Consider the following 12,538-nt stretch of genomic DNA (forward strand, 5'->3'; position numbering starts at 1 on the left):
GAAACCTATTTGGGACTACAAATTTACCCTAATTGTGAGCTCAACTGTTCAAAAATCATTTAGATTTTTCAGTAATGGAAAATACTGTTTCAGGCTTGCAACCAGCATACGTTTTAAGGACTGGAAATCGGTTATAGTAGGAAAATATTCTGGGGGAAAACTTGAGGTGGAAAAATCAAAGGAAGATCATGGATCTACTTCCTCCAATCCTATAGATCAGTGTTTCCCAAACTGTGTTCCGCGGAACACTGGTGTTTCGCACTATGTGAATAGGTGTTCTGTGAAAGAATCATAATTTTAAAAAAGGGTCTTTAAAATTTTATTAATTTTAAATTTGGCATATTTGAAGCGTAGTTTACAACTCTTTTTGAATTACTATAATTTAACATAAAACTCTTTTTCCGGTTATTGATAGATCTCGTATTGAATATCATGGCGTAAAGAGAACGTGGCACGCAAGCATGTTGATGTCTACCCATTTTGGGCACGTTTCAGTTAGTGATGTCATACCCCTTCCACTCGAGGCTGCGCGAACTGCAGTGATATGCACACACCATTCTCTTTACGCCATGTTGAAAATAACATATCCACTCAACACGTTCAAACCTGTGGGTCTTTACCATGTGTGCAATAAGCACAACTAAACTAGCTTCGCTCGAAACAATATAAATATTTGTGACAAACAAAATTTGACAAAAATCAGTATTCCTAAATATTGTTACTAAACCTAATCACCATGGATTTGTGGCTAAAAGAAGGAACTTTGAAACGAAAAGCAAGTTCTTCTGGTACTCCAAATGTGGCCAAAATAAACGAGCAAAATATTGTGACATTTCAAAGTGAGGATGAACAACCGCAGTCTTTTGTTGCCAAAAAATCTGTTAGTACTAGTGAGTTATCCAAGGTGAAAGAATTTCCAACGAAGTATATCAAAAAACAAGAAGCAGGTGTTAAAAGACCAAAACGAAAGTATGATGAAAGTTATTTGTCTTTCGATTTTACGTGTGTTGAAAATAAAGATGTTCCTGATGCGCAGTGCGTCATGTGCAACAAAATACTAGCAAACAGTTCATTGGTTCCTGCTAAACTTCGTAGGCATTTGGAAACCAAGCATGCTGAATACAAAGACAAAAGATACAAGTTTTTTCAAGAGGAAGCGTGACTCACTTGGAAATGGTAAACTTTCGATGATTAAAATTGCTAAAAACAAACAACAAAAGTGCAACAGAGGCATCTTATTGAGTAAGTTAGTGTATAGCGCTTGCCGGAGAAGCTCACACTATTGGAGAAATGCTTATCAAGCCTTGCATGAAAGATATTGTAATGTGTATGTTGAGCAAGCAGTCTGGTAAAAAAAAAAAAAAAAAAAAAAAATTATGCTATACAATTGTCAAATAATACTGTTGCACGCCATATTAAAGATATTGTCGATGACATAGAAAAAGAGCTAGTTTGCCAACTGAAAATTTGCCTTGAGTATTCATTGCAGCTAGATGAGTCCACTGACGTTTCAGGACTTGCTGTGCTACTAGTATTTGTCCAATATAGATTTAATAATATTATTGAAGAGGACCTGCTCTTATGTGAATCTCTGCAAAGCAACACAACTGGAAAAGAAATATGCAACTGCATCAACAATTTTATCAGAAAGCATGAAATTAGTTGGGGAAAATGTATTGATGTATGTACTGATGGTGCTCGGGCAATGATTGGAAAGCTGAAGGGAGCTGTAACGTGAATCATAAGTGTGGCACGGGAAAGCACTAAGCCATTGTGTTCTACACAGACAGGCACTTGCAGTTAAAAAAAATACCAGCATATCTGAAAATTGTGCTCGATGAAGCAGTACAAATTTATCAATTTTGTCAAATCTTGACCACTTCAATCCAAGTTATTTAAAATTTTGTGTGAGGAAATGGGTAGTCAGCACAAAACGCTTCTTTTACATATGGAAGTGAGGTGGCTATCCAGAGGAAAAGTGCTTGTGAAGCTTTTTGAGCTTCGTAGTGAACTACTGGTATTCTTCACTTCAGATAATTCAGGACAAAAATTTAATGACTGTCTGACAAATTCCTCATGCCTAATGAGACTTTTGTATCTTGCAGATATTTTTGCAAAATTAAATGAAATTAATCTGTTACTGCAAGGAAAGAATGTGACCATTTTTACTAAAATGGATAAAATTTCGTCGTTAAAAAAGAAACTGGAATTCTGGGCATCTTCTGTAGGACAGAATATCTTCGACTGCTTTCCTACAGTACATGAATTTCTGACAAATAAATTCTACAATCCATGAAGAAGTTTCCAGCACCATTTTACAGCACTTACATGACTTGCAGGAAAATATTCTAATAAAGAGGCCTGCAACTACTGATAATGCTTGGGTTCAAAATCCGTTTGTAATTACAGCCAAACCAGTCGGCTTTACTGCGCATGATTATAAAAGCTTAATTGACTTAATTTCTGACTGATTTGAAACAAAAGTTTAAGGATCTTCCACTGAATAATTTTTGGAGCAGCCTAATATAAGAGTACTCTACTGTGGCTAAACATGCAGTTCGAGTGCTCCTTCCTTTTGCTACAACTTATTTGTGAGAGACGGGATTTTCGTATTATACTGCAACAAAAACCAAATATAGGAATAGACTTGATGCTGCGCCTGACATGAGGATTCAACTTTCCAGCATTATTCCTAATATTAAGCAAATTTGCGATAGAAAAACGCAGAAACACCAATCCCATTAAATCCAAATTTGTATTTCTGTTTATAAAAATAGATTTACCCAGTAAAAATCCAATTTGTTTGGTGTTTGTGTATATATAAAAACAGGGGTTTTTTTAAAGTAGAACACTGTTTTTAATTTTGACTCTTGCACTTGATTTTTGTACTACTTTATATGCGCTTCCCAGTTAGAAATTGTTAGTTCAAGTTATTTTAAATTTGTATTTTTGCTTTGTTTTAAAAAATAAAATATATTTGAACATAAATAACGCAATTTTAGAATATTATTTTGTAGTCGCTTAGTTTTCAAATAAAAGTGTTCCATAATAGGCTAAAAAGTGTTCTGTGACCAAAAAAGTTTGGGAAACGCTGCTATAGACTGACAAATTACTTTCTGGAACAGGATTTGGGATTGAGGGAGTGATATTTCTTTAATGTCCATTCAGAATAGGTGGATATTTTTGCTAAACTGATACAATTAAATAGTTATATCTTCATATGTAAATTTTCATAATTAGTTTTCAGAGTTTAAACTCCACTGTAAAGAATGGGACCAGTTGACACCTTTGTGGAGCTCTTGTTCCTTACAACTAAGAGTAGTACATTACTTTCTGAATGTGAACCAATCTTCCCAGCCATAAAAGGTAGAATAAGAACCAAGCCATAACACTGTTCCCCAACATGGATATAGCAACAAAAAGGTGTTAGAACATGGGTATTCCTAGCTAAGGTCCAGAGTTGTACTAGTGCACAGTGCTGTTTGTATTGTGTACACACTATTAATGATGTGCCAAGTGCTCCCCGTCAAGTCAGTAGGAGAGTGGGGAATAGAACTGTTGTATTAATTTAGATGGAATATATGGGCCCAAAGAGTCAAAGTTGTTAACGTGCCTGGGTAATGCTCCACATTAAACAGTTTTAAACAAGGTTTGGCATAGAGAGACCTCAGCCTGCTTAGTGCCATGGCAAACACAGCATTTAAAATCCTTTTAATCTTTTATGAATGATGCAGAGAAAGAAGGAAAAACAATTAAAGCATTTGAAATGTAAAGTATTAAGTAAGGCTTTCATTTTAACAACATCCTTTTCCTGTTAGCTCGAGAGAGTTTTTAGAAAGAAAAAACTGACTTGTCTGACAGTCTTTTAGATGTTATTGCAGATGGTAATAACTGTCCTTTTTGGGGTAAAAGAGAATAAATTAGTTGAAATGGTCTGATGTTGTTGATACTGCTGCTGCTGCTTAAAGTCTAATCCCATTTCCTAAAAGACACACACACACACACACACACACACACACACACACAAAATGGGGAAAGAAACAGACCTGGAAAACTTGTACCATCATCACGCTGATTAGGGTGCGGGCCGAGGGACGTGCTGGCCGCCCTTCCTGCAGCCCCAGCTCCTTGTCCTTGGTGGACATACTAACCATGACTGGGGTTGGAGAGCAGTGCTGTGCCAAGGTGCTACAAAGGTGAAGTGTCAATAAGCATCTCTTATGAAAAGTTTTCATGGGAAACATATCTTTCTCTTTCCATTGTCACTGTAAATCCAATGATGTAAATTCCTTTTTTAATCAGCAACTTCTGCCTTGGTGGCCTTGAGGGATGCCCCTTCCACACACATAGAACACCTGAGCCTCATGAGGACAAACAAGAGAACCAGGGACGACATGTTCTGCGACATCTGGCAAGCCAATGCTGCTTTGGACCATGAACAGGGGGCCTGAAGGGCCAATATGACAACAATCCTTGGAGAACTCCATGGTCACAGCATCCTATACCCTCCAACATAGTATGGTATTACAGGCCACATCCTTACCCATACCACTCCATGGAGGAGGACAGCAAGGACAACCACAGCTTCACATACACTGACCTGTGAGAACCACAAGTGCTGTATAGGCAGGCACAACTATATTTGCGCACTCAAATCAGCAGAAATGTTTGCTGCCTTTCCAATTTTAAAGTTCTATTTTGTTAACTTATGTTAGAAGTTTTTTCCACGCTGTTTTTCTGCACTGTATTTGCCACTCAGTAAATTTTTAATTTTGGAAAATAAAATTATGTTGATTAGTTCACAACAAATATGGCAGAATGCACGGTGGTACTCTAAGCACAAGCACTTCTAAAGGTACATCAAGCACTGAATAATTAATAGCTTCAGGAAAACAGAGTAATATTTACAAATGTACAGCTAGCACTACGCAATTCTTAGCAGCACCCAAAGCTCCAGGCCTAGAAAACACTCCGGCATAGAACACTACTGTGGACTGATCATTAAAGTACACTTTCAAAGCTTCCTGCACTGCACAGCTCCACACTGAGCTCTTGTAATGGTCCTTGTGTCTAAAATCAGCAGACAGTCACTTTATCCCCACCTTCCAACCTGGTGGCAGCTTTTCCCCATTTTTCTCACAGATATTATGCAGAATACAACAGGTGGTTATAACCACTGGGATATTTTTCTTACTGAGATCCAATCTTATGAGTAAACACCGCCAGTGTCCCTTCAATCTACAAAAAGCAATTCAACAATCATTCTGCACCTGTCCTGTTGAGCCATTACTTGAATCTTTTCTTGGTGCTGTCAAAGAAGCTAATGTATGGTTTCATTAGCCAGAGGAGGGTATGCTGAGGTCCCTGAGAATCACTAGTGGCATTTCAATATCACCAATGATAATCTGCCAGTCGGAAAAGATATCCCTGCTTGTAGCTTTCTGTACAGTTACATGTTCTTAAAGATATGAGCGTCATGCACCTTCCGTCCACACTGGTATCAGTGAAGCATCACTGGTAATCCTCCAATGCTTGGATAACCATAGAAAAGTAGTCCTTTCTGTTGATGTACTCTGTAACAAAGTGAGCTGGTACAAAAATAGAGATATGCATACCATTTATCACCCCACTGGAACCCCACTGCTGTAAATCCATCTACTACGTCTTGCATGCTCCTGAAAGTCACAGTCCTGTGCAGCAGGAGACAATTAATGACCCTTCATATTTGCATGACAGCAGCCCCCGCTGTGCATTTTTCAGCTCCAAAATGATTTCCCACCAACTGGTAGCAATTGGGCATTGCAAACTTCCAGAGTGCCACTGCCACTCACTTCTCTACTGTCAGTGCAGCTCTCATTCTGGTGTCCATGTGCTGGAGCAAGCTCACCACACAGATTCAAGAATGTGGCCTTTTATATCCAGAAGTCCTGCAGTCACTCCTCGTCATCCCAAACTTTCATTACGAAATGATCCCACTAGTCAGTGCTCATTTCCTGGGCCCAGTAGAAGTGTTCCACTGTCTGCAGTTGCTCCATGAACACCAACAACAACCTTGAATTGATTTTCACTACCTCCTTCAGCAAACTATCCTCAAAGAAATCCTCATGTACCCTATTGATGCAGTATTTCCTGATGATCTGCAAATACAGGAAAATCATGTGTCCTGTATTTACAACATTCATGAGAATAGTGCAGAGCTCTGTGGGATCCAGGCTTCTGTCAGAGATGGGGACACCAAAAAGTGCCATGCAGGTCTGAGGGATTAAAAATAAAATGTGCAAAAATTATGGGATATGGATGGCATTATGGGATGGAGAAAGCTACATGCTGGGAACTTGACCCCTACCTCCCAGAAATTCCTGGGTGAATCATTTCTACCCACAACTCATTGGGAAAATTTCTCAACAGGCAATGCACCCAACAGCAGTGCATACTGCGATACCTATCCATAATGCACTATGCTTTATGTTGACACATGTACACAGAATGAGTATTCTCACCACTACTGCAAGCAGCCAAGTATGCAAGCAATACAGCAACTTTGCTGGCTGTATGCCATAATTTGTGCTGACCAAAATTTCTAGTGTAGACATGGTCTCAGAAAAGCACACACCTATGGTGAATAAGTAAGGGTGAAGGATCCACTGAATTTTATGTGTCATCTAAATTAAGATAGGAAAGAGCATTTAAAGGGTAGTAAAGCAAGGTCCAAAAGGGTATGAAATATTTCTGATTCTTTAGCATTGGGTAAAACAGTTCATTAAGGTCACTTCCAATGGCAGGTCCAATGTAAAACATCAGTTCAAGGTGGCAAGTTTTGAAATGCAAATGGACTTTTACTATTAAAATTGAGATACTGATTTTGAAAAAAAACTTATGTTAAAGCTGATATAGCGTCATCAGCTATGTAAGTGACAGGTCAGAGCAGTGTGATTTGTGAGATTCTGTGGTTTACTGTGGATTGAGTTGGTTTTGCACAGAAACTCAAAAAAGTACTTTGTTGCAGAACATTTCACTGTGTAATCTCTAACTTTGTATAGTTCTATGATGTGTGTGTCAGGAAATAAAAAAGCAAGTTGCCAATATGCTGAACTATAAAAATCTCTCATACGCACTTAAAAAAAAAGAGGATCTGATTTACCTGCTGGAAATGTAGAAAGGGGTGACCAAAATTCATAGTTACCTAAAAACATCTCCCATTAACAAAAATTTTGTTACTAATTACTTGCTAGAATTAGACATAAAATTTACTGACAGTACATTTGCTCTAAAGTAATTTACTCCAGAAAATTGTTAAAATCCAACTATTTAAACTTGAGGTACTGTAATTCAGTAAAACAGTAACTAAGAAAAATTGTTATAAAATACTCATCATAGTTTAGTAAGAGTACATTTGGATAAATACAGCTCCAAAAATAGTTCCTTACCCTTCCATTCTTCAATTATATCATCTGAGAATTCAATAATAATTAGGAAGCCAATTTTCAAGCAACGGGTCTGCCTGAACAAAGCCAGCTTTGAGTGAAATAAGTCTGCTCTCCTCATGCAAGCTAAATGGCTATTATAAATTGTTATGGCCATTTTTCTTTAAAAAAATTGCTTTTCCTTTTGTAAAGGAAGTGATGCTTTTAGTATTTTTATACAGTTGCCAAAACATGTCCATTTACATGCAATGCCTGTCAAATAGTGACTTTACATTTGGATTTTGTTAGCTTTTAATCCTGCATTCTATTCTTCTCTGTGTCGTTATTTTAGGTTTGGCAGCAGCCCTTGATCTCTGTTTAACTTAATTATTTTCTTTTTCATACTTTAATACTACATATAAATTGTAAAATTTGCATAAAATCCCAGTTAATGCCTACCTGTCCAAAATAAAATCCTTCACCATAATGACATTTTAAGTTAACTTTTAACAAAACAAAAAAAGAAAACGAGAATTAACTCCTAGTTTTGTATTCTGTTGTATAATTTTCAGGAATAAGCAACACAAGAAAACAGATGAGACCTTTTAGACAGAAGCCCATTGTTTACTACTTTGAGTAGTATATAATGAATTTATTTTCTAGGAAAAGGATATTAAATTTTAATACACTAGCAGCTGAAAGTGTTTTATAGGCAACGTGATGTACCCCAGGGTGAAAGGCATAGGGTGTCAAATGTCTCTCTACAATACCAGTTTATCTGTGAAGCAATAGTGACATCAGTTCTAAAGGGAAATATTCACTTATCCTTCCATTTTAGAGATAAAGTGTTACAAAGATACACGCATAAGAGACAGGGCTAATCAGAACAAATACCATGTATAAACTTTAGTTCTACATGATCATATGGACTGTACGTGAAGAACTGACTCCTCTGGAAAGGAAAATATGTTACAGATTATACATGTAGAGAAATTATGAAAGCAGAGAGTTATGCACTGCCAAGTCATTTTGGTGCTCACAGCAAAGACCTCAGATTGAAGAAATACAAAGATTGAAGTGCTATATACAAACCAGTTGAGGGCTATGCTAGAGTTTCATTATCAGGAGATACACAGGCCTTACATACCTATTCTGTAGATGTACGGAGGGTTTCACTCTCGGGTCCAATCACCGTCATTTTCTACGAGTACTAAAATTATTTTAGACAGTGATATAATGCCTAATAGAAAACCATATATTAATGGGTAAAAAAATGAGTTTGGAAATTCAAAACCAAAAATTTCCAATAGCAACTTAACTCTGCTGCATTGTACACAGTTAAGTATTGTGGTTCCATGAGTGAGAACTTTTTGTAACGAAGCTACAACTATACAGATAGATATTTTACTCAAGACCTCCTGGAATCTACCATTTCAAATTGTCATAAAGGAATCAAAATATGATAGCAATCTTTATATTTATTCAATGGATTAGTGAATATCAGTACTAAATACTGAATGGAAAAAGAACACTATTGCCATGATATATATAGGGATATAACTAGGGCTCTACCAAATTTGCAGTCCATTCTGGTAAAAATTTCATGGTCATAGAATTTTAAAAATCTTAAATTTCACGGTTTCAGATATTTAAATTTGAAATTTCACAGCGTTGTAACCATGCTGATCCCCACCCAAAAGTGGTTGGGGGGGGAAGAGGTGGGGTTTGCAAGGCTAGTGTAAGGGGCTGTGATGTTACCACTCTTACTTCTGCGCTGCTGCTGGTGTCACTATCTGCAGAGCTGGGCAGCCGGAGAGCGGTGGTTGCTGGCTGGGAGCCCAGATCTGAAGGCAGCGCCACCAGCAGAAGCAGCACAGAAATAAGAGTGACATGCTGCTGCTGCTGGTTGTGGTGCTGTCTTCAGAGCTGGGCTCCCAGCCAGTAGCTGCAGAGCTTCCTACAGCCAGGTGAGGTTCCTGGAGATGGGTCTACCTGGCCCCAGGAGCAGCCCGTGCAGGGGAAAAGGAAGTCCCATCCCTCCCCAGCCCAGCCAGGACAAACAGCTGGAGCCCAGCACATGGGAGCCCCAACCCTGGCCCTTCTCAACTCCATGGTCCTCCCCAGCCTCGGACACGATGCCTTGGGCGGTCAGGCCCACCCGTAGGCCAGCCCTGTTCCCACAAAAAGGTGACAGCCCCCCATACCATGCCACCCTCACTTCTGCGCTACTGTTGAGGGCAGCACTGCCTTCCACCCTCACTTCTGCGCTACTGTTGAGGGCAGCACTGCCTTCAGCGCTGGGTGCCCAGGCAGCAGCCACCGCTCTCTGGCCACCCAGCGCTGAAGGCAGCACAGAAGTAAGGGTGGCAATCCCCCTACAATAGCCAGATTTCATAGGGGAGACCAGATTTCACTGTCCACGACATGTTTTTCACAGCTGTGAATTTAGTAGGGCCCTAGATGTAACCTATTGTGTGGGAAAATGGCACTTACCCCCTACTTTCTTTTGAGAAAGCAGAAGCCCAAAAGGAAATGAGAACTTAATATTTGAAAAAACTAGAACCTAAGGGAGTCAGGTGCCCAACTCCCACTGTATTTCAACAAAACAGGGACTTCTAACTCCTTTAAGCAACTCTGAAAATCCCAGCCTACAGTTTTACAATGAAAGACTAATAAATCATTGATACATGCTACCTACCACTTCTCAAACTTACACTATAAAGAAAAGTAAATTTGAGGCCGAATGATGCTCTCAGTACATCAGGGTAAACCCAGAGTAATTCCATGTGCTTCTGGTGAGGTGGATTTACATTTATGTAACAGCAGAATATGGCCTGAAGTCTGCATATTTATTTATTTAGAGTTGTTGTTTTTTTTAAATTCTATGTGGCTTGTCTTTCCTTCTAAACTACACCCATTCCCCATTTTCTGAAGTGAAGCTTAAAAGAATTCCGCTAAATTCAAGAAAATCCCGCAGTTTAAGATGCCACAATTCACATTTACGATGCCACCATCAGAAGGGAACATTCACATCATATACAAATTAGTACCTCAATTTGGTCTGGAAAAGTTTAACAGTTTTCTTATAAAAAATGCAATTACTTTCAATTAAAAAACAAAAACAGAACCAGGAAGGGGTAATGGATGAGACAGCTACAGCTAAAATCCTGTAGCATGTGATGTGCTAAAAACATATAATTCAGAGAAATACAATTTATAAAAGTAGTCTGCATATTAGGATTCCTTAAAGTTTTATTATAAATTAAAATGCACCACCTAGATTTGACTAATATGCTTTCTAAATCGGATGATTGCATCTTTGGGCGACAGCCACAAAAGATTAATTTACATTGTGGGAATGACTATTGGGGGTGGGAAGGGACAGTTTTTGCTGCCTTACTCTTCTTCCCTTCATGCTGTCAGTTTAATTTGAAAGCAGGCTCCCCATAGAATTTATTTAAGTTGTCCTTGCAGTAGAAAGTAAGTCAAAGTCACCAGTGGTCAAAAGAGGCAGAGTGAGATACTTCTGGAGATCAACTATCTTTTAAAGCATATCAACAAGAAAATAGCACATGGTGTCTAATATGCTATTTGTGCTGGACTCTGGCTCTCTGCTGTGCATGCCGAAAAAAATAACAGATGCAAATACACACAGCTTAACTGGGCAGGCAAACCGCATCTTTTCTTAGAAATAATTTTGCTTGGGCTAAACTACAAGGAGATGGCAAATGAAAACAAACCACAATAAATGAAAATCCGTAAGTGACACTTTGCCAGCATTGCAATGATACCCAAAGTAAAAATATTCTTTCCTATCAACAAGTAAAAGAAAAACCCTGAGATGATTAGCCATTCAAAGTTTAACACCATGCACTCTAATGAGAGCTGCTAAGTAAAATGAATATGTAAGTGTAATTATCCACTTTCAAATGTTATACACCAAAATAACATGATCACATCAGTCAAAAGGTAAAAGGATTATTTAAAGCACATAAAAATCTGCCCATCTCTCTATTTCTTATGATGAAATATATACAACACACTAAAAAGCTTTCCCGGAAGGCCACGAAATACATGTCCAAATGCAGTCTAACAATAACCTTCAATGATTAAAAAACAGTTGTTTGCATCACAACCCAAATTACCTCTTTTAGCAGATCCTAAATAAAGAGTAAAAAATGAAGACAGCTTAATATATGGCGTATAGAAAGCACACAACATGAATTGCCTTTTCACCCTTTCACATATTATTTCATAGTCAACGTCTCTTTAGAAACGTACATATGAGGTTATAATCGTATCATATTTTAAGCAGAACTTTCCACTGGCTCCGGTTTATAAACTGATGCCATTTTACAGCTCTCAGTTCTGTCACCTTCTACATCTGGGGAAATCTCTTACTTGTTTATTTTGTTTCAAGGCACTCTTCTATGCCAGCCCAGATACTTGGGTGCAGTTATTCTCTGCAAGCAGATGGAGACAGCAACAAATAGAATCTTTAAATGACATCATCCCTTGTAAAAGGGGAGCTTGCAGGCTCACAGTTCCAAGATTCTTCCAAAACAAAAGTAAAATGGACAGAAATCCAATAAGCCACAAATAGTTAGCACATCTACAGTGCTTACCATCATAGACCCTCAAGATGAGTTTACAATATTAGCATATTAAGCCTCACAACCCATGGAGGTAGAGGAGCATGGTCATGTCCACTTTACAACTGGACAGAGAAATAACCCCAGTTTGTCACTGGAACTGACCAGTTTCTGACAGTAGCAGTTATAAGAAATGCAGAACACAGGTATACTGGTAAGACAATCTTCTTTAATTGCCTTAATATTTACTACACATTTACTCCCATTTGCTTACCTTTCTACTCTGTCTTTATGACATGCTATAGATTCTTAATTAGATGCTCTTCAATTCTTCTCCTGCTTGCCAATACTTCCATTTGGGAAACAGCTTTCACTAGATCGCCAAGCATCTACTATTCTCTGCAGCACCATGTTTAGTAAACTTACTTGAAACTGGCTGCCAGTTAATATCCCCAAATAATTCAGTCACTAATTGGCTAATTTTATCTGTTCAAAATTCATTTAACTGTATTACAGGTTTGTAACACAAATGGTCAATGGTCT

At 38.2% G+C, this 12,538-nt stretch overlaps 1 pseudogene; it reads left to right on the forward strand.

The window, feature by feature from the left end:
• The first annotated feature begins 600 nt into the window (after window positions 1-600).
• On the forward strand, window positions 601-2,774 carry LOC117884216 (annotated as a pseudogene).
• Window positions 2,775-12,538: the final 9,764 nt, after the last annotated feature.

Source organism: Trachemys scripta, chromosome 10 (assembly GCF_013100865.1).
Source record: "Trachemys scripta elegans isolate TJP31775 chromosome 10, CAS_Tse_1.0, whole genome shotgun sequence".
NCBI lineage: Eukaryota > Metazoa > Chordata > Testudines > Emydidae > Trachemys > Trachemys scripta.